Below are 26,631 nucleotides of genomic sequence, written 5' to 3' on the forward strand. Positions count from 1 at the left end.
ACTACAACTTTTCTTCCACAACACTTATGTCCGACACTACAACTATTTCTCCATCCACCATTACCTCAGAATCGACAACTTCAAGCACTGAATCTGTCTCAACAACAGCAACAACGTCTCCATTTTCAACAACATCATTTACATCAGCGACTGCAACAACTTCCAGTATCCTAACCGTGGCAACATCAGGAACGACATATCCATTTTCTTCGACAACAGCTATTTCAGACACTACAACTATTTCTCCATCCACCATTTCCTCAGAATCGACAACCTAAAGCACCGAATCTGTCTCAACAGCAGCAACAACGTCTCCATTGTCAACAACACCATTTACATCTCCTACTACAACGTTTTCTTCCACAACACCTATGTCAGACACTACAACTAATTCTCCATCCACAATTTCCTCAGAATCGACAACTTCAAGCACTGAATCTGTCTCAACAGCAGCAGCAACGTCTCCATTGTCAACAACACCATTTACATCTCCTACTACAACGTTTTCTTCCACAACACCTATGTCAGACACTACAACTAATTATCCATCCACCATTACCTCAGAATATACAACTTCGAGCACTGAAACTGTCTCAACAGCAGCAGCAACTTCTCCATTGTCAACAACAACATTTACATCAACGACTGCAACAGCTTCCAGCAGAGGTGGGACAAAGTCATTGTTATGCAAGTCCAAGTCGAGTCTGAAGTCATCAAATTCATGACTCGAGTCTGACTCGAGTCCAAGTCACATGACTCGAGTCCACACCTCAGAGGTGGGACAAAGTCATTGTTATGCAAGTCCAAGTCGAGTCTGAAGTCATCAAATTCATGACTCGAGTATGACTCGAGTCCAAGTCACATGACTCGAGTCCACACCTCAGGCTTCCAGTATACTAACGGTGGCAACATCAGGAGCGACATCTCAATTATCGACAGCATTATCCACATCACCAACATCACCGTTTTCTTCGACAACACCTACAGCAGACACTGCAACTGTTTCCCCATCCACAATTCCCTCAGCATCGACAACTTCAAGCACTGAATCTGTCTCAACAGCAGCAACAACTTCTCCATTTTCAACAACATCATTCACATCACCAACATCACTGTTTTCTTCGACAACAGACACTGCAACTGTTTCCCCATCCACAATTACCTCAGAATCGACAACTTCAATCACTGTATCTGTCTCAAGAGCATAAACAACTTCTACATTTTCAACAACATCATTTACATCAGCGACTGCAACAACTTCCAGTATACTAACGGTGGCAACATCAGGAGAGACATCTCCATTATCGACAACATCATCCACATCACCAACATCACCGTTTTTTTCGACAACACCTATATCAGACACAGCAACTGTTTCCCCATCCACAATTACCTCAGAATCGACAACTTCAAGCACTGAATCTGTCTCAACAACAGCAACAATGTCTCCATGTTCAACCACATCATTTACATCAGCGACTGCAACAACTTCCAGTATCCTAACGGTGGCAACATCAGGAGCGACATCTCCGTTTTCTTCGACAATAGCTATTTCAGACACTACAACTATTTCTCCATCCACCATTACCTCAGAATCGACAACTTCAAGCACTAAATCTGTCTCAACAGCAGCAACAACGTCTGCATTGTCAAAAACACCATTTACATCTCCTACTACAACTTATTCTTCCACAACACCTATGTCCGACACTACAACTATTTCTCCATCCACCATTACCTCAGAATCGACAACTTCAAGCACTGAATCTGTCTCAACAACAGCAACAACGTCTCCATTTTCAACAACATCATTTACATCAGCGACTGCAACAACTTCCAGTATCCTAACCGTGGCAACATCAGGAGCGACATATCCATTTTTTTCGACAACGGCTATTTCAGACACTACAACTATTTCTTCATCCACCATTACCTCAGAATCGACAACTTCAAGCACCGAATCTGTCTCAACAGCAGCAACAACGTCTCCATTGTCAACAACACCATTTACATCTCCTACTACAACGTTTTCTTCCACAACACCTACAGCAGACACTGCAACTGTTTCCCCATCCACAATTCCCTCAGAATCGACAACTTCAAGCACTGAATCTGTCTCAACAGCAGCAACAACTTCTCCATTTTCAACAACATCATTCACATCACCAACATCACTGTTTTCTTCGACAACAGACACTGCAACTGTTTCCCCATCCACAATTACCTCAGAATCGACAACTTCAATCACTGTATCTGTCTCAAGAGCATAAACAACTTCTACATTTTCAACAACATCATTTACATCAGCGACTGCAACAACTTCCAGTATACTAACGGTGGCAACATCAGGAGAGACATCTCCATTATCGACAACATCATCCACATCACCAACATCACCGTTTTTTTCGACAACACCTATATCAGACACTGCAACTGTTTCCCCATCCACAATTACCTCAGAATCGACAACTTCAAGCACTGAATCTGTCTCAACAGCAGCAACAACGTCTGCATTGTCAAAAACACCATTTACATCTCCTACTACAACTTTTTCTTCCACAACACCTATGTCCGACACTACAACTATTTCTCCATCCACCATTACCTCAGAATCGACAACTTCAAGCACTGAATCTGTCTCAACAGCAGCAACGTCTCCATTGTCAACAACACCATTTACATCTCCTACTACAACGTTTTCTTGCACAACACCTATGTCAGACACTACAACTAATTATCCATCCACCATTACTTCAGAATATACAACTTCGAGCACTGAAACTGTCTCAACAGCAGCAGCAACTTCTCCATTGTCAACAACAACATTTACATCAACGACTGCAACAGCTTCCAGTATACTAACGGTGGCAACATCAGGAGCGACATCTCAATTATCGACAGCATCATCCACATCACCAACATCACCGTTTTCTTCGACAACACCTACAGCAGACACTGCAACTGTTTCCCCATCCACAATTCCCTCAGAATCGACAACTTCAAGCACTGAATCTGTCTCAACAGCAGCAACAACTTCTCCATTTTCAACAACATCATTCACATCACCAACATCACTGTTTTCTTCGACAACAGACACTGCAACTGTTTCCCCATCCACAATTACCTCAGAATCGACAACTTCAATCACTGTATCTGTCTCAAGAGCATAAACAACTTCTACATTTTCAACAACATCATTTACATCAGCGACTGCAACAACTTCCAGTATACTAACAGTGGCAACATCAGGAGAGACATCTCCATTATCGACAACATCATCCACATCACCAACATCACCGTTTTTTTCGACAACACCTATATCAGACACTGCAACTGTTTCCCCATCCACAATTACCTCAGAATCGACAACTTCAAGCACTGAATCTGTATCAACAACAGCAACAATGTCTCCATTTTCAACCACATCATTTACATCAGCGACTGCAACAACTTCCAGTATCCTAACGGTGGCAACATCAGGAGCGACATCTCCGTTTTCTTCGACAATAGCTATTTCAGACACTACAACTATTTCTCCATCCACCATTACCTCAGAATCGACAACTTCAAGCACTGAATCTGTCTCAACAGCAGCAACAACGTCTGCATTGTCAAAAACACCATTTACATCTCCTACTACAACTTTTCTTCCACAACACTTATGTCCGACACTACAACTATTTCTCCATCCACCATTACCTCAGAATCGACAACTTCAAGCACTGAATCTGTCTCAACAACAGCAACAACGTCTCCATTTTCAACAACATCATTTACATCAGCGACTGCAACAACTTCCAGTATCCTAATCGTGGCAACATCAGGAACGACATATCCATTTTCTTCGACAACAGCTATTTCAGACACTACAACTATTTCTCCATCCACCATTTCCTCAGAATCGACAACCTAAAGCACCGAATCTGTCTCAACAGCAGCAACAACGTCTCCATTGTCAACAACACCATTTACATCTCCTACTACAACGTTTTCTTCCACAACACCTATGTCAGACACTACAACTAATTCTCCATCCACAATTTCCTCAGAATCGACAACTTCAAGCACTGAATCTGTCTCAACAGCAGCAACAACGTCTCCATTGTCAACAACACTATTCACATCTCCGAGTACAACTATTTCTTCCACAACACCTATGTCAGACACTACAACTATTTCTCAATCCACCATTACCTCAGAATCGACAACTTCAAGCACTGAATCTGTCTCAACAGCAGCAGCAACGTCTCCATTGTCAACAACACCATTTACATCTCCTACTACAACGTTTTCTTCCACAACACCTATGTCAGACACTACAACTAATTCTCCATCCACCATTACCTCAGAATCGACAACTTCAAGCACTGAATCTGTCTCAACAGCAGCAACGTCTCCATTGTCAACAACACCATTTACATCTCCTACTACAACGTTTTCTTGCACAACACCTATGTCAGACACTACAACTAATTATCCATCCACCATTACCTCAGAATATACAACTTCGAGCACTGAAACTGTCTCAACAGCAGCAGCAACTTCTCCATTGTCAACAACAACATTTACATCAACGACTGCAACAGCTTCCAGTATACTAACGGTGGCAACATCAGGAGCGACATCTCAATTATCGACAGCATCATCCACATCACCAACATCACCGTTTTCTTCGACAACACCTACAGCAGACACTGCAACTGTTTCCCCATCCACAATTCCCTCAGCATCGACAACTTCAAGCACTGAATCTGTCTCAACAGCAGCAACAACTTCTCCATTTTCAACAACATCATTCACATCACCAACATCACTGTTTTCTTCGACAACAGACACTGCAACTGTTTCCCCATCCACAATTACCTCAGAATCGACAACTTCAATCACTGTATCTGTCTCAAGAGCATAAACAACTTCTACATTTTCAACAACATCATTTACATCAGCGACTGCAACAACTTCCAGTATACTAACGGTGGCAACATCAGGAGAGACATCTCCATTATCGACAACATCATCCACATCACCAACATCACCGTTTTTTTCGACAACACCTATATCAGACACTGCAACTGTTTCCCCATCCACAATTACCTCAGAATCGACAACTTCAAGCACTGAATCTGTCTCAACAGCAGCAACAACGTCTGCATTGTCAAAAACACCATTTACATCTCCTACTACAACTTTTTCTTCCACAACACCTATGTCCGACACTACAACTATTTCTCCATCCACCATTACCTCAGAATCGACAACTTCAAGCACTGAATCTGTCTCAAAAGCAGCAACGTCTCCATTGTCAACAACACCATTTACATCTCCTACTACAACGTTTTCTTGCACAACACCTATGTCAGACACTACAACTAATTATCCATCCACCATTACCTCAGAATATACAACTTCGAGCACTGAAACTGTCTCAACAGCAGCAGCAACTTCTCCATTGTCAACAACAACATTTACATCAACGACTGCAACAGCTTCCAGTATACTAACGGTGGCAACATCAGGAGCGACATCTCAATTATCGACAGCATCATCCACATCACCAACATCACCGTTTTCTTCGACAACACCTACAGCAGACACTGCAACTGTTTCCCCATCCACAATTCCCTCAGAATCGACAACTTCAAGCACTGAATCTGTCTCAACAGCAGCAACAACTTCTCCATTTTCAACAACATCATTCACATCACCAACATCACTGTTTTCTTCGACAACAGACACTGCAACTGTTTCCCCATCCACAATTACCTCAGAATCGACAACTTCAAGCACTGAATCTGTCTCAACAGCAGCAACGTCTCCATTGTCAACAACACCATTTACATCTCCTACTACAACGTTTTCTTGCACAACACCTATGTCAGACACTACAACTAATTATCCATCCACCATTACCTCAGAATATACAACTTCGAGCACTGAAACTGTCTCAACAGCAGCAGCAACTTCTCCATTGTCAACAACAACATTTACATCAACGACTGCAACAGCTTCCAGTATACTAACGGTGGCAACATCAGGAGCGACATCTCAATTATCGACAGCATCATCCACATCACCAACATCACCGTTTTCTTCGACAACACCTACAGCAGACACTGCAACTGTTTCCCCATCCACAATTCCCTCAGAATCGACAACTTCAAGCACTGAATCTGTCTCAACAGCAGCAACAACTTCTCCATTTTCAACAACATCATTCACATCACCAACATCACTGTTTTCTTCGACAACAGACACTGCAACTGTTTCCCCATCCACAATTACCTCAGAATCGACAACTTCAATCACTGTATCTGTCTCAAGAGCATAAACAACTTCTACATTTTCAACAACATCATTTACATCAGCGACTGCAACAACTTCCAGTATACTAACAGTGGCAACATCAGGAGAGACATCTCCATTATCGACAACATCATCCACATCACCAACATCACCGTTTTTTTCGACAACACCTATATCAGACACTGCAACTGTTTCCCCATCCACAATTACCTCAGAATCGACAACTTCAAGCACTGAATCTGTATCAACAACAGCAACAATGTCTCCATTTTCAACCACATCATTTACATCAGCGACTGCAACAACTTCCAGTATCCTAACGGTGGCAACATCAGGAGCGACATCTCCGTTTTCTTCGACAATAGCTATTTCAGACACTACAACTATTTCTCCATCCACCATTACCTCAGAATCGACAACTTCAAGCACTGAATCTGTCTCAACAGCAGCAACAACGTCTGCATTGTCAAAAACACCATTTACATCTCCTACTACAACTTTTCTTCCACAACACTTATGTCCGACACTACAACTATTTCTCCATCCACCATTACCTCAGAATCGACAACTTCAAGCACTGAATCTGTCTCAACAACAGCAACAACGTCTCCATTTTCAACAACATCATTTACATCAGCGACTGCAACAACTTCCAGTATCCTAACCGTGGCAACATCAGGAACGACATATCCATTTTCTTCGACAACAGCTATTTCAGACACTACAACTATTTCTCCATCCACCATTTCCTCAGAATCGACAACCTAAAGCACCGAATCTGTCTCAACAGCAGCAACAACGTCTCCATTGTCAACAACACCATTTACATCTCCTACTACAACGTTTTCTTCCACAACACCTATGTCAGACACTACAACTAATTCTCCATCCACAATTTCCTCAGAATCGACAACTTCAAGCACTGAATCTGTCTCAACAGCAGCAACAACGTCTCCATTGTCAACAACACTATTCACATCTCCGAGTACAACTATTTCTTCCACAACACCTATGTCAGACACTACAACTATTTCTCAATCCACCATTACCTCAGAATCGACAACTTCAAGCACTGAATCTGTCTCAACAGCAGCAGCAACGTCTCCATTGTCAACAACACCATTTACATCTCCTACTACAACGTTTTCTTGCACAACACCTATGTCAGACACTACAACTAATTATCCATCCACCATTACCTCAGAATATACAACTTCGAGCACTGAAACTGTCTCAACAGCAGCAGCAACTTCTCCATTGTCAACAACAACATTTACATCAACGACTGCAACAGCTTCCAGTATACTAACGGTGGCAACATCAGGAGCGACATCTCAATTATCGACAGCATCATCCACATCACCAACATCACCGTTTTCTTCGACAACACCTACAGCAGACACTGCAACTGTTTCCCCATCCACAATTCCCTCAGCATCGACAACTTCAAGCACTGAATCTGTCTCAACAGCAGCAACAACTTCTCCATTTTCAACAACATCATTCACATCACCAACATCACTGTTTTCTTCGACAACAGACACTGCAACTGTTTCCCCATCCACAATTACCTCAGAATCGACAACTTCAATCACTGTATCTGTCTCAAGAGCATAAACAACTTCTACATTTTCAACAACATCATTTACATCAGCGACTGCAACAACTTCCAGTATACTAACGGTGGCAACATCAGGAGAGACATCTCCATTATCGACAACATCATCCACATCACCAACATCACCGTTTTATTCGACAACACCTATATCAGACACAGCAACTGTTTCCCCATCCACAATTACCTCAGAATCGACAACTTCAAGCACTGAATCTGTCTCAACAACAGCAACAATGTCTCCATGTTCAACCACATCATTTACATCAGCGACTGCAACAACTTCCAGTATCCTAACGGTGGCAACATCAGGAGCGACATCTCCGTTTTCTTCGACAATAGCTATTTCAGACACTACAACTATTTCTCCATCCACCATTACCTCAGAATCGACAACTTCAAGCACTAAATCTGTCTCAACAGCAGCAACAACGTCTGCATTGTCAAAAACACCATTTACATCTCCTACTACAACTTATTCTTCCACAACACCTATGTCCGACACTACAACTATTTCTCCATCCACCATTACCTCAGAATCGACAACTTCAAGCACTGAATCTGTCTCAACAACAGCAACAACGTCTCCATTTTCAACAACATCATTTACATCAGCGACTGCAACAACTTCCAGTATCCTAACCGTGGCAACATCAGGAGCGACATATCCATTTTTTTCGACAACGGCTATTTCAGACACTACAACTATTTCTTCATCCACCATTACCTCAGAATCGACAACTTCAAGCACCGAATCTGTCTCAACAGCAGCAACAACGTCTCCATTGTCAACAACACCATTTACATCTCCTACTACAACGTTTTCTTCCACAACACCTACAGCAGACACTGCAACTGTTTCCCCATCCACAATTCCCTCAGAATCGACAACTTCAAGCACTGAATCTGTCTCAACAGCAGCAACAACTTCTCCATTTTCAACAACATCATTCACATCACCAACATCACTGTTTTCTTCGACAACAGACACTGCAACTGTTTCCCCATCCACAATTACCTCAGAATCGACAACTTCAATCACTGTATCTGTCTCAAGAGCATAAACAACTTCTACATTTTCAACAACATCATTTACATCAGCGACTGCAACAACTTCCAGTATACTAACGGTGGCAACATCAGGAGAGACATCTCCATTATCGACAACATCATCCACATCACCAACATCACCGTTTTTTTCGACAACACCTATATCAGACACTGCAACTGTTTCCCCATCCACAATTACCTCAGAATCGACAACTTCAAGCACTGAATCTGTCTCAACAGCAGCAACAACGTCTGCATTGTCAAAAACACCATTTACATCTCCTACTACAACTTTTTCTTCCACAACACCTATGTCCGACACTACAACTATTTCTCCATCCACCATTACCTCAGAATCGACAACTTCAAGCACTGAATCTGTCTCAAAAGCAGCAACGTCTCCATTGTCAACAACACCATTTACATCTCCTACTACAACGTTTTCTTGCACAACACCTATGTCAGACACTACAACTAATTATCCATCCACCATTACCTCAGAATATACAACTTCGAGCACTGAAACTGTCTCAACAGCAGCAGCAACTTCTCCATTGTCAACAACAACATTTACATCAACGACTGCAACAGCTTCCAGTATACTAACGGTGGCAACATCAGGAGCGACATCTCAATTATCGACAGCATCATCCACATCACCAACATCACCGTTTTCTTCGACAACACCTACAGCAGACACTGCAACTGTTTCCCCATCCACAATTCCCTCAGAATCGACAACTTCAAGCACTGAATCTGTCTCAACAGCAGCAACAACTTCTCCATTTTCAACAACATCATTCACATCACCAACATCACTGTTTTCTTCGACAACAGACACTGCAACTGTTTCCCCATCCACAATTACCTCAGAATCGACAACTTCAAGCACTGAATCTGTCTCAACAGCAGCAACGTCTCCATTGTCAACAACACCATTTACATCTCCTACTACAACGTTTTCTTGCACAACACCTATGTCAGACACTACAACTAATTATCCATCCACCATTACCTCAGAATATACAACTTCGAGCACTGAAACTGTCTCAACAGCAGCAGCAACTTCTCCATTGTCAACAACAACATTTACATCAACGACTGCAACAGCTTCCAGTATACTAACGGTGGCAACATCAGGAGCGACATCTCAATTATCGACAGCATCATCCACATCACCAACATCACCGTTTTCTTCGACAACACCTACAGCAGACACTGCAACTGTTTCCCCATCCACAATTCCCTCAGAATCGACAACTTCAAGCACTGAATCTGTCTCAACAGCAGCAACAACTTCTCCATTTTCAACAACATCATTCACATCACCAACATCACTGTTTTCTTCGACAACAGACACTGCAACTGTTTCCCCATCCACAATTACCTCAGAATCGACAACTTCAATCACTGTATCTGTCTCAAGAGCATAAACAACTTCTACATTTTCAACAACATCATTTACATCAGCGACTGCAACAACTTCCAGTATACTAACAGTGGCAACATCAGGAGAGACATCTCCATTATCGACAACATCATCCACATCACCAACATCACCGTTTTTTTCGACAACACCTATATCAGACACTGCAACTGTTTCCCCATCCACAATTACCTCAGAATCGACAACTTCAAGCACTGAATCTGTATCAACAACAGCAACAATGTCTCCATTTTCAACCACATCATTTACATCAGCGACTGCAACAACTTCCAGTATCCTAACGGTGGCAACATCAGGAGCGACATCTCCGTTTTCTTCGACAATAGCTATTTCAGACACTACAACTATTTCTCCATCCACCATTACCTCAGAATCGACAACTTCAAGCACTGAATCTGTCTCAACAGCAGCAACAACGTCTGCATTGTCAAAAACACCATTTACATCTCCTACTACAACTTTTCTTCCACAACACTTATGTCCGACACTACAACTATTTCTCCATCCACCATTACCTCAGAATCGACAACTTCAAGCACTGAATCTGTCTCAACAACAGCAACAACGTCTCCATTTTCAACAACATCATTTACATCAGCGACTGCAACAACTTCCAGTATCCTAACCGTGGCAACATCAGGAACGACATATCCATTTTCTTCGACAACAGCTATTTCAGACACTACAACTATTTCTCCATCCACCATTTCCTCAGAATCGACAACCTAAAGCACCGAATCTGTCTCAACAGCAGCAACAACGTCTCCATTGTCAACAACACCATTTACATCTCCTACTACAACGTTTTCTTCCACAACACCTATGTCAGACACTACAACTAATTCTCCATCCACAATTTCCTCAGAATCGACAACTTCAAGCACTGAATCTGTCTCAACAGCAGCAACAACGTCTCCATTGTCAACAACACTATTCACATCTCCGAGTACAACTATTTCTTCCACAACACCTATGTCAGACACTACAACTATTTCTCAATCCACCATTACCTCAGAATCGACAACTTCAAGCACTGAATCTGTCTCAACAGCAGCAGCAACGTCTCCATTGTCAACAACACCATTTACATCTCCTACTACAACGTTTTCTTGCACAACACCTATGTCAGACACTACAACTAATTATCCATCCACCATTACCTCAGAATATACAACTTCGAGCACTGAAACTGTCTCAACAGCAGCAGCAACTTCTCCATTGTCAACAACAACATTTACATCAACGACTGCAACAGCTTCCAGTATACTAACGGTGGCAACATCAGGAGCGACATCTCAATTATCGACAGCATCATCCACATCACCAACATCACCGTTTTCTTCGACAACACCTACAGCAGACACTGCAACTGTTTCCCCATCCACAATTCCCTCAGCATCGACAACTTCAAGCACTGAATCTGTCTCAACAGCAGCAACAACTTCTCCATTTTCAACAACATCATTCACATCACCAACATCACTGTTTTCTTCGACAACAGACACTGCAACTGTTTCCCCATCCACAATTACCTCAGAATCGACAACTTCAATCACTGTATCTGTCTCAAGAGCATAAACAACTTCTACATTTTCAACAACATCATTTACATCAGCGACTGCAACAACTTCCAGTATACTAACGGTGGCAACATCAGGAGAGACATCTCCATTATCGACAACATCATCCACATCACCAACATCACCGTTTTATTCGACAACACCTATATCAGACACAGCAACTGTTTCCCCATCCACAATTACCTCAGAATCGACAACTTCAAGCACTGAATCTGTCTCAACAACAGCAACAATGTCTCCATGTTCAACCACATCATTTACATCAGCGACTGCAACAACTTCCAGTATCCTAACGGTGGCAACATCAGGAGCGACATCTCCGTTTTCTTCGACAATAGCTATTTCAGACACTACAACTATTTCTCCATCCACCATTACCTCAGAATCGACAACTTCAAGCACTAAATCTGTCTCAACAGCAGCAACAACGTCTGCATTGTCAAAAACACCATTTACATCTCCTACTACAACTTATTCTTCCACAACACCTATGTCCGACACTACAACTATTTCTCCATCCACCATTACCTCAGAATCGACAACTTCAAGCACTGAATCTGTCTCAACAACAGCAACAACGTCTCCATTTTCAACAACATCATTTACATCAGCGACTGCAACAACTTCCAGTATCCTAACCGTGGCAACATCAGGAGCGACATATCCATTTTTTTCGACAACGGCTATTTCAGACACTACAACTATTTCTTCATCCACCATTACCTCAGAATCGACAACTTCAAGCACCGAATCTGTCTCAACAGCAGCAACAACGTCTCCATTGTCAACAACACCATTTACATCTCCTACTACAACGTTTTCTTCCACAACACCTACAGCAGACACTGCAACTGTTTCCCCATCCACAATTCCCTCAGAATCGACAACTTCAAGCACTGAATCTGTCTCAACAGCAGCAACAACTTCTCCATTTTCAACAACATCATTCACATCACCAACATCACTGTTTTCTTCGACAACAGACACTGCAACTGTTTCCCCATCCACAATTACCTCAGAATCGACAACTTCAATCACTGTATCTGTCTCAAGAGCATAAACAACTTCTACATTTTCAACAACATCATTTACATCAGCGACTGCAACAACTTCCAGTATACTAACGGTGGCAACATCAGGAGAGACATCTCCATTATCGACAACATCATCCACATCACCAACATCACCGTTTTTTTCGACAACACCTATATCAGACACTGCAACTGTTTCCCCATCCACAATTACCTCAGAATCGACAACTTCAAGCACTGAATCTGTCTCAACAGCAGCAACAACGTCTGCATTGTCAAAAACACCATTTACATCTCCTACTACAACTTTTTCTTCCACAACACCTATGTCCGACACTACAACTATTTCTCCATCCACCATTACCTCAGAATCGACAACTTCAAGCACTGAATCTGTCTCAAAAGCAGCAACGTCTCCATTGTCAACAACACCATTTACATCTCCTACTACAACGTTTTCTTGCACAACACCTATGTCAGACACTACAACTAATTATCCATCCACCATTACCTCAGAATATACAACTTCGAGCACTGAAACTGTCTCAACAGCAGCAGCAACTTCTCCATTGTCAACAACAACATTTACATCAACGACTGCAACAGCTTCCAGTATACTAACGGTGGCAACATCAGGAGCGACATCTCAATTATCGACAGCATCATCCACATCACCAACATCACCGTTTTCTTCGACAACACCTACAGCAGACACTGCAACTGTTTCCCCATCCACAATTCCCTCAGAATCGACAACTTCAAGCACTGAATCTGTCTCAACAGCAGCAACAACTTCTCCATTTTCAACAACATCATTCACATCACCAACATCACTGTTTTCTTCGACAACAGACACTGCAACTGTTTCCCCATCCACAATTACCTCAGAATCGACAACTTCAAGCACTGAATCTGTCTCAACAGCAGCAACGTCTCCATTGTCAACAACACCATTTACATCTCCTACTACAACGTTTTCTTGCACAACACCTATGTCAGACACTACAACTAATTATCCATCCACCATTACCTCAGAATATACAACTTCGAGCACTGAAACTGTCTCAACAGCAGCAGCAACTTCTCCATTGTCAACAACAACATTTACATCAACGACTGCAACAGCTTCCAGTATACTAACGGTGGCAACATCAGGAGCGACATCTCAATTATCGACAGCATCATCCACATCACCAACATCACCGTTTTCTTCGACAACACCTACAGCAGACACTGCAACTGTTTCCCCATCCACAATTCCCTCAGAATCGACAACTTCAAGCACTGAATCTGTCTCAACAGCAGCAACAACTTCTCCATTTTCAACAACATCATTCACATCACCAACATCACTGTTTTCTTCGACAACAGACACTGCAACTGTTTCCCCATCCACAATTACCTCAGAATCGACAACTTCAATCACTGTATCTGTCTCAAGAGCATAAACAACTTCTACATTTTCAACAACATCATTTACATCAGCGACTGCAACAACTTCCAGTATACTAACAGTGGCAACATCAGGAGAGACATCTCCATTATCGACAACATCATCCACATCACCAACATCACCGTTTTTTTCGACAACACCTATATCAGACACTGCAACTGTTTCCCCATCCACAATTACCTCAGAATCGACAACTTCAAGCACTGAATCTGTATCAACAACAGCAACAATGTCTCCATTTTCAACCACATCATTTACATCAGCGACTGCAACAACTTCCAGTATCCTAACGGTGGCAACATCAGGAGCGACATCTCCGTTTTCTTCGACAATAGCTATTTCAGACACTACAACTATTTCTCCATCCACCATTACCTCAGAATCGACAACTTCAAGCACTGAATCTGTCTCAACAGCAGCAACAACGTCTGCATTGTCAAAAACACCATTTACATCTCCTACTACAACTTTTCTTCCACAACACTTATGTCCGACACTACAACTATTTCTCCATCCACCATTACCTCAGAATCGACAACTTCAAGCACTGAATCTGTCTCAACAACAGCAACAACGTCTCCATTTTCAACAACATCATTTACATCAGCGACTGCAACAACTTCCAGTATCCTAACCGTGGCAACATCAGGAACGACATATCCATTTTCTTCGACAACAGCTATTTCAGACACTACAACTATTTCTCCATCCACCATTTCCTCAGAATCGACAACCTAAAGCACCGAATCTGTCTCAACAGCAGCAACAACGTCTCCATTGTCAACAACACCATTTACATCTCCTACTACAACGTTTTCTTCCACAACACCTATGTCAGACACTACAACTAATTCTCCATCCACAATTTCCTCAGAATCGACAACTTCAAGCACTGAATCTGTCTCAACAGCAGCAACAACGTCTCCATTGTCAACAACACTATTCACATCTCCGAGTACAACTATTTCTTCCACAACACCTATGTCAGACACTACAACTATTTCTCAATCCACCATTACCTCAGAATCGACAACTTCAAGCACTGAATCTGTCTCAACAGCAGCAGCAACCTCTCCATTGTCAACAACACCATTTACATCTCCTACTACAACGTTTTCTTCCACAACACCTATGTCAGACACTACAACTAATTCTCCATCCACCATTACCTCAGAATCGACAACTTCAAGCACTGAATCTGTCTCAACAGCAGCAACGTCTCCATTGTCAACAACACCATTTACATCTCCTACTACAACGTTTTCTTGCACAACACCTATGTCAGACACTACAACTAATTATCCATCCACCATTACCTCAGAATATACAACTTCGAGCACTGAAACTGTCTCAACAGCAGCAGCAACTTCTCCATTGTCAACAACAACATTTACATCAACGACTGCAACAGCTTCCAGTATACTAACGGTGGCAACATCAGGAGCGACATCTCAATTATCGACAGCATCATCCACATCACCAACATCACCGTTTTTTTCGACAACACCTATATCAGACACTGCAACTGTTTCCCCATCCACAATTACCTCAGAATCGACAACTTCAAGCACTGAATCTGTATCAACAACAGCAACAATGTCTCCATTTTCAACCACATCATTTACATCAGCGACTGCAACAACTTCCAGTATCCTAACGGTGGCAACATCAGGAGCGACATCTCCGTTTTCTTCGACAATAGCTATTTCAGACACTACAACTATTTCTCCATCCACCATTACCTCAGAATCGACAACTTCAAGCACTGAATCTGTCTCAACAGCAGCAACAACGTCTGCATTGTCAAAAACACCATTTACATCTCCTACTACAACTTTTCTTCCACAACACTTATGTCCGACACTACAACTATTTCTCCATCCACCATTACCTCAGAATCGACAACTTCAAGCACTGAATCTGTCTCAACAACAGCAACAACGTCTCCATTTTCAACAACATCATTTACATCAGCGACTGCAACAACTTCCAGTATCCTAACCGTGGCAACATCAGGAACGACATATCCATTTTCTTCGACAACAGCTATTTCAGACACTACAACTATTTCTCCATCCACCATTTCATCAGAATCGACAACCTAAAGCACCGAATCTGTCTCAACAGCAGCAACAACGTCTCCATTGTCAACAACACCATTTACATCTCCTACTACAACGTTTTCTTCCACAACACCTATGTCAGACACTACAACTAATTCTCCATCCACAATTTCCTCAGAATCGACAACTTCAAGCACTGAATCTGTCTCAACAGCAGCAACAACGTCTCCATTGTCAACAACACTATTCACATCTCCGAGTACAACTATTTCTTCCACAACACCTATGTCAGACACTACAACTATTTCTCAATCCACCATTACCTCAGAATCGACAACTTCAAGCACTGAATCTGTCTCAACAGCAGCAGCAACGTCTCCATTGTCAACAACACCATTTACATCTCCTACTACAACGTTTTCTTCCACAACACCTATGTCAGACACTACAACTAATTCTCCATCCACCATTACCTCAGAATCGACAACTTCAAGCACTGAATCTGTCTCAACAGCAGCAACGTCTCCATTGTCAACAACACCATTTACATCTCCTACTACAACGTTTTCTTGCACAACACCTATGTCAGACACTACAACTAATTATCCATCCACCATTACCTCAGAATATACAACTTCGAGCACTGAAACTGTCTCAACAGCAGCAGCAACTTCTCCATTGTCAACAACAACATTTACATCAACGACTGCAACAGCTTCCAGTATACTAACGGTGGCAACATCAGGAGCGACATCTCAATTATCGACAGCATCATCCACATCACCAACATCACCGTTTTCTTCGACAACACCTACAGCAGACACTGCAACTGTTTCCCCATCCACAATTCCCTCAGAATCGACAACTTCAAGCACTGAATCTGTCTCAACAGCAGCAACAACTTCTCCATTTTAAACAACATCATTCACATCACCAACATCACTGTTTTCTTCGACAACAGACACTGCAACTGTTTCCCCATCCACAATTACCTCAGAATCGACAACTTCAATCACTGTATCTGTCTCAAGAGCATAAACAACGTCTCCATTTTCAACAACATCATTTACATCAGCGACTGCAACAACTTCCAGTATCCTAACCGTGGCAACATCAGGAACGACATATCCATTTTCTTCGACAACAGCTATTTCAGACACTACAACTATTTCTCCATCCACCATTTCCTCAGAATCGACAACCTAAAGCACCGAATCTGTCTCAACAGCAGCAACAACGTCTCCATTGTCAACAACACCATTTACATCTCCTACTACAACGTTTTCTTCCACAACACCTATGTCAGACACTACAACTAATTCTCCATCCACAATTTCCTCAGAATCGACAACTTCAAGCACTGAATCTGTCTCAACAGCAGCAACAACGTCTCCATTGTCAACGACACTATTCACATCTCCGAGTACAACTATTTCTTCTACAACACCTATGTCAGACACTACAACTATTTCTCCATCCACCATTACCTCAGAATCGACAACTTCAAGCACTAAATCTGTCTCAACAGCAGCAACAACGTCTGCATTGTCAAAAACACCATTTACATCTCCTACTACAACGTATTCTTCCACAACACCTATGTCCGACACTACAACTATTTCTCCATCCACCATTACCTCAGAATCGACAACTTCAAGCACTGAATCTGTCTCAACAACAGCAACAACGTCTCCATTTTCAACAACATCATTTACATCAGCGACTGCAACAACTTCCAGTATCCTAACCGTGGCAACATCAGGAGCGACATATCCATTTTTTTCGACAACGGCTATTTCAGACACTACAACTATTTCTTCATCCACCATTACCTCAGAATCGACAACTTCAAGCACCGAATCTGTCTCAACAGCAGCAACAACGTCTCCATTGTAAACAACACCATTTACATCTCCTACTACAACGTTTTCTTCCACAACACCTACAGCAGACACTGCAACTGTTTCCCCATCCACAATTCCCTCAGAATCGACAACTTCAAGCACTGAATCTGTCTCAACAGCAGCAACAACTTCTCCATTTTCAACAACATCATTCACATCACCAACATCACTGTTTTCTTCGACAACAGACACTGCAACTGTTTCCCCATCCACAATTACCTCAGAATCGACAACTTCAATCACTGTATCTGTCTCAAGAGCATAAACAACTTCTACATTTTCAACAACATCATTTACATCAGCGACTGCAACAACTTCCAGTATACTAACGGTGGCAACATCAGGAGAGACATCTCCATTATCGACAACATCATCCACATCACCAACATCACCGTTTTTTTCGACAACACCTATATCAGACACTGCAACTGTTTCCCCATCCACAATTACCTCAGAATCGACAACTTCAAGCACTGAATCTGTCTCAACAGCAGCAACAACGTCTGCATTGTCAAAAACACCATTTACATCTCCTACTACAACGTTTTCTTCCACAACACCTATGTCAGACACTACAACTAATTCTCCATCCACAATTTCCTCAGAATCGACAACTTCAAGCACTGAATCTGTCTCAACAGCAGCAACAACGTCTCCATTGTCAACAACACTATTCACATCTCCGAGTACAACTATTTCTTCCACAACACCTATGTCAGACACTACAACTATTTCTCAATCCACCATTACCTCAGAATCGACAACTTCAAGCACTGAATCTGTCTCAACAGCAGCAGCAACCTCTCCATTGTCAACAACACCATTTACATCTCCTACTACAACGTTTTCTTCCACAACACCTACAGCAGACACTGCAACTGTTTCCCCATCCACAATTCCCTCAGAATCGACAACTTCAAGCACTGAATCTGTCTCAACAGCAGCAACAACTTCTCCATTTTCAACAACATCATTCACATCACCAACATCACTGTTTTCTTCGACAACAGACACTGCAACTGTTTCCCCATCCACAATTACCTCAGAATCGACAACTTCAATCACTGTATCTGTCTCAAGAGCATAAACAACTTCTACATTTTCAACAACATCATTTACATCAGCGACTGCAACAACTTCCAGTATACTAACGGTGGCAACATCAGGAGAGACATCTCCATTATCGACAACATCATCCACATCACCAACATCACCGTTTTTTTCGACAACACCTATATCAGACACTGCAACTGTTTCCCCATCCACAATTACCTCAGAATCGACAACTTCAAGCACTGAATCTGTCTCAACAGCAGCAACAACGTCTGCATTGTCAAAAACACCATTTACATCTCCTACTACAACTTTTTCTTCCACAACACCTATGTCCGACACTACAACTATTTCTCCATCCACCATTACCTCAGAATCGACAACTTCAAGCACTGAATCTGTCTCAAAAGCAGCAACGTCTCCATTGTCAACAACACCATTTACATCTCCTACTACAACGTTTTCTTGCACAACACCTATGTCAGACACTACAACTAATTATCCATCCACCATTACCTCAGAATATACAACTTCGAGCACTGAAACTGTCTCAACAGCAGCAGCAACTTCTCCATTGTCAACAACAACATTTACATCAACGACTGCAACAGCTTCCAGTATACTAACGGTGGCAACATCAGGAGCGACATCTCAATTATCGACAGCATCATCCACATCACCAACATCACCGTTTTCTTCGACAACACCTACAGCAGACACTGCAACTGTTTCCCCATCCACAATTCCCTCAGAATCGACAACTTCAAGCACTGAATCTGTCTCAACAGCAGCAACAACTTCTCCATTTTCAACAACATCATTCACATCACCAACATCACTGTTTTCTTCGACAACAGACACTGCAACTGTTTCCCCATCCACAATTACCTCAGAATCGACAACTTCAAGCACTGAATCTGTCTCAACAGCAGCAACGTCTCCATTGTCAACAACACCATTTACATCTCCTACTACAACGTTTTCTTGCACAACACCTATGTCAGACACTACAACTAATTATCCATCCACCATTACCTCAGAATATACAACTTCGAGCACTGAAACTGTCTCAACAGCAGCAGCAACTTCTCCATTGTCAACAACAACATTTACATCAACGACTGCAACAGCTTCCAGTATACTAACGGTGGCAACATCAGGAGCGACATCTCAATTATCGACAGCATCATCCACATCACCAACATCACCGTTTTCTTCGACAACACCTACAGCAGACACTGCAACTGTTTCCCCATCCACAATTCCCTCAGAATCGACAACTTCAAGCACTGAATCTGTCTCAACAGCAGCAACAACTTCTCCATTTTCAACAACATCATTCACATCACCAACATCACTGTTTTCTTCGACAACAGACACTGCAACTGTTTCCCCATCCACAATTACCTCAGAATCGACAACTTCAATCACTGTATCTGTCTCAAGAGCATAAACAACTTCTACATTTTCAACAACATCATTTACATCAGCGACTGCAACAACTTCCAGTATACTAACAGTGGCAACATCAGGAGAGACATCTCCATTATCGACAACATCATCCACATCACCAACATCACCGTTTTTTTCGACAACACCTATATCAGACACTGCAACTGTTTCCCCATCCACAATTACCTCAGAATCGACAACTTCAAGCACTGAATCTGTATCAACAACAGCAACAATGTCCCCATTTTCAACCACATCATTTACATCAGCGACTGCAACAACTTCCAGTATCCTAACGGTGGCAACATCAGGAGCGACATCTCCGTTTTCTTCGACAATAGCTATTTCAGACACTACAACTATTTCTCCATCCACCATTACCTCAGAATCGACAACTTCAAGCACTGAATCTGTCTCAACAGCAGCAACAACGTCTGCATTGTCAAAAACACCATTTACATCTCCTACTACAACTTTTCTTCCACAACACTTATGTCCGACACTACAACTATTTCTCCATCCACCATTACCTCAGAATCGACAACTTCAAGCACTGAATCTGTCTCAACAACAGCAACAACGTCTCCATTTTCAACAACATCATTTACATCAGCGACTGCAACAACTTCCAGTATCCTAACCGTGGCAACATCAGGAACGACATATCCATTTTCTTCGACAACAGCTATTTCAGACACTACAACTATTTCTCCATCCACCATTTCCTCAGAATCGACAACCTAAAGCACCGAATCTGTCTCAACAGCAGCAACAACGTCTCCATTGTCAACAACACCATTTACATCTCCTACTACAACGTTTTCTTCCACAACACCTATGTCAGACACTACAACTAATTCTCCATCCACAATTTCCTCAGAATCGACAACTTCAAGCACTGAATCTGTCTCAACAGCAGCAACAACGTCTCCATTGTCAACAACACTATTCACATCTCCGAGTACAACTATTTCTTCCACAACACCTATGTCAGACACTACAACTATTTCTCAATCCACCATTACCTCAGAATCGACAACTTCAAGCACTGAATCTGTCTCAACAGCAGCAGCAACCTCTCCATTGTCAACAACACCATTTACATCTCCTACTACAACGTTTTCTTCCACAACACCTATGTCAGACACTACAACTAATTCTCCATCCACCATTACCTCAGAATCGACAACTTCAAGCACTGAATCTGTCTCAACAGCAGCAACGTCTCCATTGTCAACAACACCATTTACATCTCCTACTACAACGTTTTCTTGCACAACACCTATGTCAGACACTACAACTAATTATCCATCCACCATTACCTCAGAATATACAACTTCGAGCACTGAAACTGTCTCAACAGCAGCAGCAACTTCTCCATTGTCAACAACAACATTTACATCAACGACTGCAACAGCTTCCAGTATACTAACGGTGGCAACATCAGGAGCGACATCTCAATTATCGACAGCATCATCCACATCACCAACATCACCGTTTTTTTCGACAACACCTATATCAGACACTGCAACTGTTTCCCCATCCACAATTACCTCAGAATCGACAACTTCAAGCACTGAATCTGTATCAACAACAGCAACAATGTCTCCATTTTCAACCACATCATTTACATCAGCGACTGCAACAACTTCCAGTATCCTAACGGTGGCAACATCAGGAGCGACATCTCCGTTTTCTTCGACAATAGCTATTTCAGACACTACAACTATTTCTCCATCCACCATTACCTCAGAATCGACAACTTCAAGCACTGAATCTGTCTCAACAGCAGCAACAACGTCTGCATTGTCAAAAACACCATTTACATCTCCTACTACAACTTTTCTTCCACAACACTTATGTCCGACACTACAACTATTTCTCCATCCACCATTACCTCAGAATCGACAACTTCAAGCACTGAATCTGTCTCAACAACAGCAACAACGTCTCCATTTTCAACAACATCATTTACATCAGCGACTGCAACAACTTCCAGTATCCTAACCGTGGCAACATCAGGAACGACATATCCATTTTCTTCGACAACAGCTATTTCAGACACTACAACTATTTCTCCATCCACCATTTCATCAGAATCGACAACCTAAAGCACCGAATCTGTCTCAACAGCAGCAACAACGTCTCCATTGTCAACAACACCATTTACATCTCCTACTACAACGTTTTCTTCCACAACACCTATGTCAGACACTACAACTAATTCTCCATCCACAATTTCCTCAGAATCGACAACTTCAAGCACTGAATCTGTCTCAACAGCAGCAACAACGTCTCCATTGTCAACAACACTATTCACATCTCCGAGTACAACTATTTCTTCCACAACACCTATGTCAGACACTACAACTATTTCTCAATCCACCATTACCTCAGAATCGACAACTTCAAGCACTGAATCTGTCTCAACAGCAGCAGCAACGTCTCCATTGTCAACAACACCATTTACATCTCCTACTACAACGTTTTCTTCCACAACACCTATGTCAGACACTACAACTAATTCTCCATCCACCATTACCTCAGAATCGACAACTTCAAGCACTGAATCTGTCTCAACAGCAGCAACGTCTCCATTGTCAACAACACCATTTACATCTCCTACTACAACGTTTTCTTGCACAACACCTATGTCAGACACTACAACTAATTATCCATCCACCATTACCTCAGAATATACAACTTCGAGCACTGAAACTGTCTCAACAGCAGCAGCAACTTCTCCATTGTCAACAACAACATTTACATCAACGACTGCAACAGCTTCCAGTATACTAACGGTGGCAACATCAGGAGCGACATCTCAATTATCGACAGCATCATCCACATCACCAACATCACCGTTTTCTTCGACAACACCTACAGCAGACACTGCAACTGTTTCCCCATCCACAATTCCCTCAGAATCGACAACTTCAAGCACTGAATCTGTCTCAACAGCAGCAACAACTTCTCCATTTTAAACAACATCATTCACATCACCAACATCACTGTTTTCTTCGACAACAGACACTGCAACTGTTTCCCCATCCACAATTACCTCAGAATCGACAACTTCAATCACTGTATCTGTCTCAAGAGCATAAACAACGTCTCCATTTTCAACAACATCATTTACATCAGCGACTGCAACAACTTCCAGTATCCTAACCGTGGCAACATCAGGAACGACATATCCATTTTCTTCGACAACAGCTATTTCAGACACTACAACTATTTCTCCATCCACCATTTCCTCAGAATCGACAACCTAAAGCACCGAATCTGTCTCAACAGCAGCAACAACGTCTCCATTGTCAACAACACCATTTACATCTCCTACTACAACGTTTTCTTCCACAACACCTATGTCAGACACTACAACTAATTCTCCATCCACAATTTCCTCAGAATCGACAACTTCAAGCACTGAATCTGTCTCAACAGCAGCAACAACGTCTCCATTGTCAACGACACTATTCACATCTCCGAGTACAACTATTTCTTCTACAACACCTATGTCAGACACTACAACTATTTCTCCATCCACCATTACCTCAGAATCGACAACTTCAAGCACTAAATCTGTCTCAACAGCAGCAACAACGTCTGCATTGTCAAAAACACCATTTACATCTCCTACTACAACTTATTCTTCCACAACACCTATGTCCGACACTACAACTATTTCTCCATCCACCATTACCTCAGAATCGACAACTTCAAGCACTGAATCTGTCTCAACAACAGCAACAACGTCTCCATTTTCAACAACATCATTTACATCAGCGACTGCAACAACTTCCAGTATCCTAACCGTGGCAACATCAGGAGCGACATATCCATTTTTTTCGACAACGGCTATTTCAGACACTACAACTATTTCTTCATCCACCATTACCTCAGAATCGACAACTTCAAGCACCGAATCTGTCTCAACAGCAGCAACAACGTCTCCATTGTAAACAACACCATTTACATCTCCTACTACAACGTTTTCTTCCACAACACCTACAGCAGACACTGCAACTGTTTCCCCATCCACAATTCCCTCAGAATCGACAACTTCAAGCACTGAATCTGTCTCAACAGCAGCAACAACTTCTCCATTTTCAACAACATCATTCACATCACCAACATCACTGTTTTCTTCGACAACAGACACTGCAACTGTTTCCCCATCCACAATTACCTCAGAATCGACAACTTCAATCACTGTATCTGTCTCAAGAGCATTAACAACTTCTACATTTTCAACAACATCATTTACATCAGCGACTGCAACAACTTCCAGTATACTAACGGTGGCAACATCAGGAGAGACATCTCCATTATCGACAACATCATCCACATCACCAACATCACCGTTTTTTTCGACAACACCTATATCAGACACTGCAACTGTTTCCCCATCCACAATTACCTCAGAATCGACAACTTCAAGCACTGAATCTGTCTCAACAACAGCAACAACGTCTCCATTTTCAACAACATCATTTACATCAGCGACTGCAACAACTTCCAGTATCCTAACCGTGGCAACATCAGGAACGACATATCCATTTTCTTCGACAACAGCTATTTCAGACACTACAACTATTTCTCCATCCACCATTTCATCAGAATCGACAACCTAAAGCACCGAATCTGTCTCAACAGCAGCAACAACGTCTCCATTGTCAACAACACCATTTACATCTCCTACTACAACGTTTTCTTCCACAACACCTATGTCAGACACTACAACTAATTCTCCATCCACAATTTCCTCAGAATCGACAACTTCAAGCACTGAATCTGTCTCAACAGCAGCAACAACGTCTCCATTGTCAACAACACTATTCACATCTCCGAGTACAACTATTTCTTCCACAACACCTATGTCAGACACTACAACTATTTCTCAATCCACCATTACCTCAGAATCGACAACTTCAAGCACTGAATCTGTCTCAACAGCAGCAGCAACGTCTCCATTGTCAACAACACCATTTACATCTCCTACTACAACGTTTTCTTCCACAACACCTATGTCAGACACTACAACTAATTCTCCATCCACCATTACCTCAGAATCGACAACTTCAAGCACTGAATCTGTCTCAACAGCAGCAACGTCTCCATTGTCAACAACACCATTTACATCTCCTACTACAACGTTTTCTTGCACAACACCTATGTCAGACACTACAACTAATTATCCATCCACCATTACCTCAGAATATACAACTTCGAGCACTGAAACTGTCTCAACAGCAGCAGCAACTTCTCCATTGTCAACAACAACATTTACATCAACGACTGCAACAGCTTCCAGTATACTAACGGTGGCAACATCAGGAGCGACATCTCAATTATCGACAGCATCATCCACATCACCAACATCACCGTTTTCTTCGACAACACCTACAGCAGACACTGCAACTGTTTCCCCATCCACAATTCCCTCAGAATCGACAACTTCAAGCACTGAATCTGTCTCAACAGCAGCAACAACTTCTCCATTTTAAACAACATCATTCACATCACCAACATCACTGTTTTCTTCGACAACAGACACTGCAACTGTTTCCCCATCCACAATTACCTCAGAATCGACAACTTCAATCACTGTATCTGTCTCAAGAGCATAAACAACGTCTCCATTTTCAACAACATCATTTACATCAGCGACTGCAAC

The sequence above is a fragment of the Lethenteron reissneri genome, chromosome 36, assembly GCF_015708825.2.
Source record: "Lethenteron reissneri isolate LAM-NWPU_2019-01 chromosome 36, ASM1570882v1, whole genome shotgun sequence".
NCBI lineage: Eukaryota > Metazoa > Chordata > Hyperoartia > Petromyzontiformes > Petromyzontidae > Lethenteron > Lethenteron reissneri.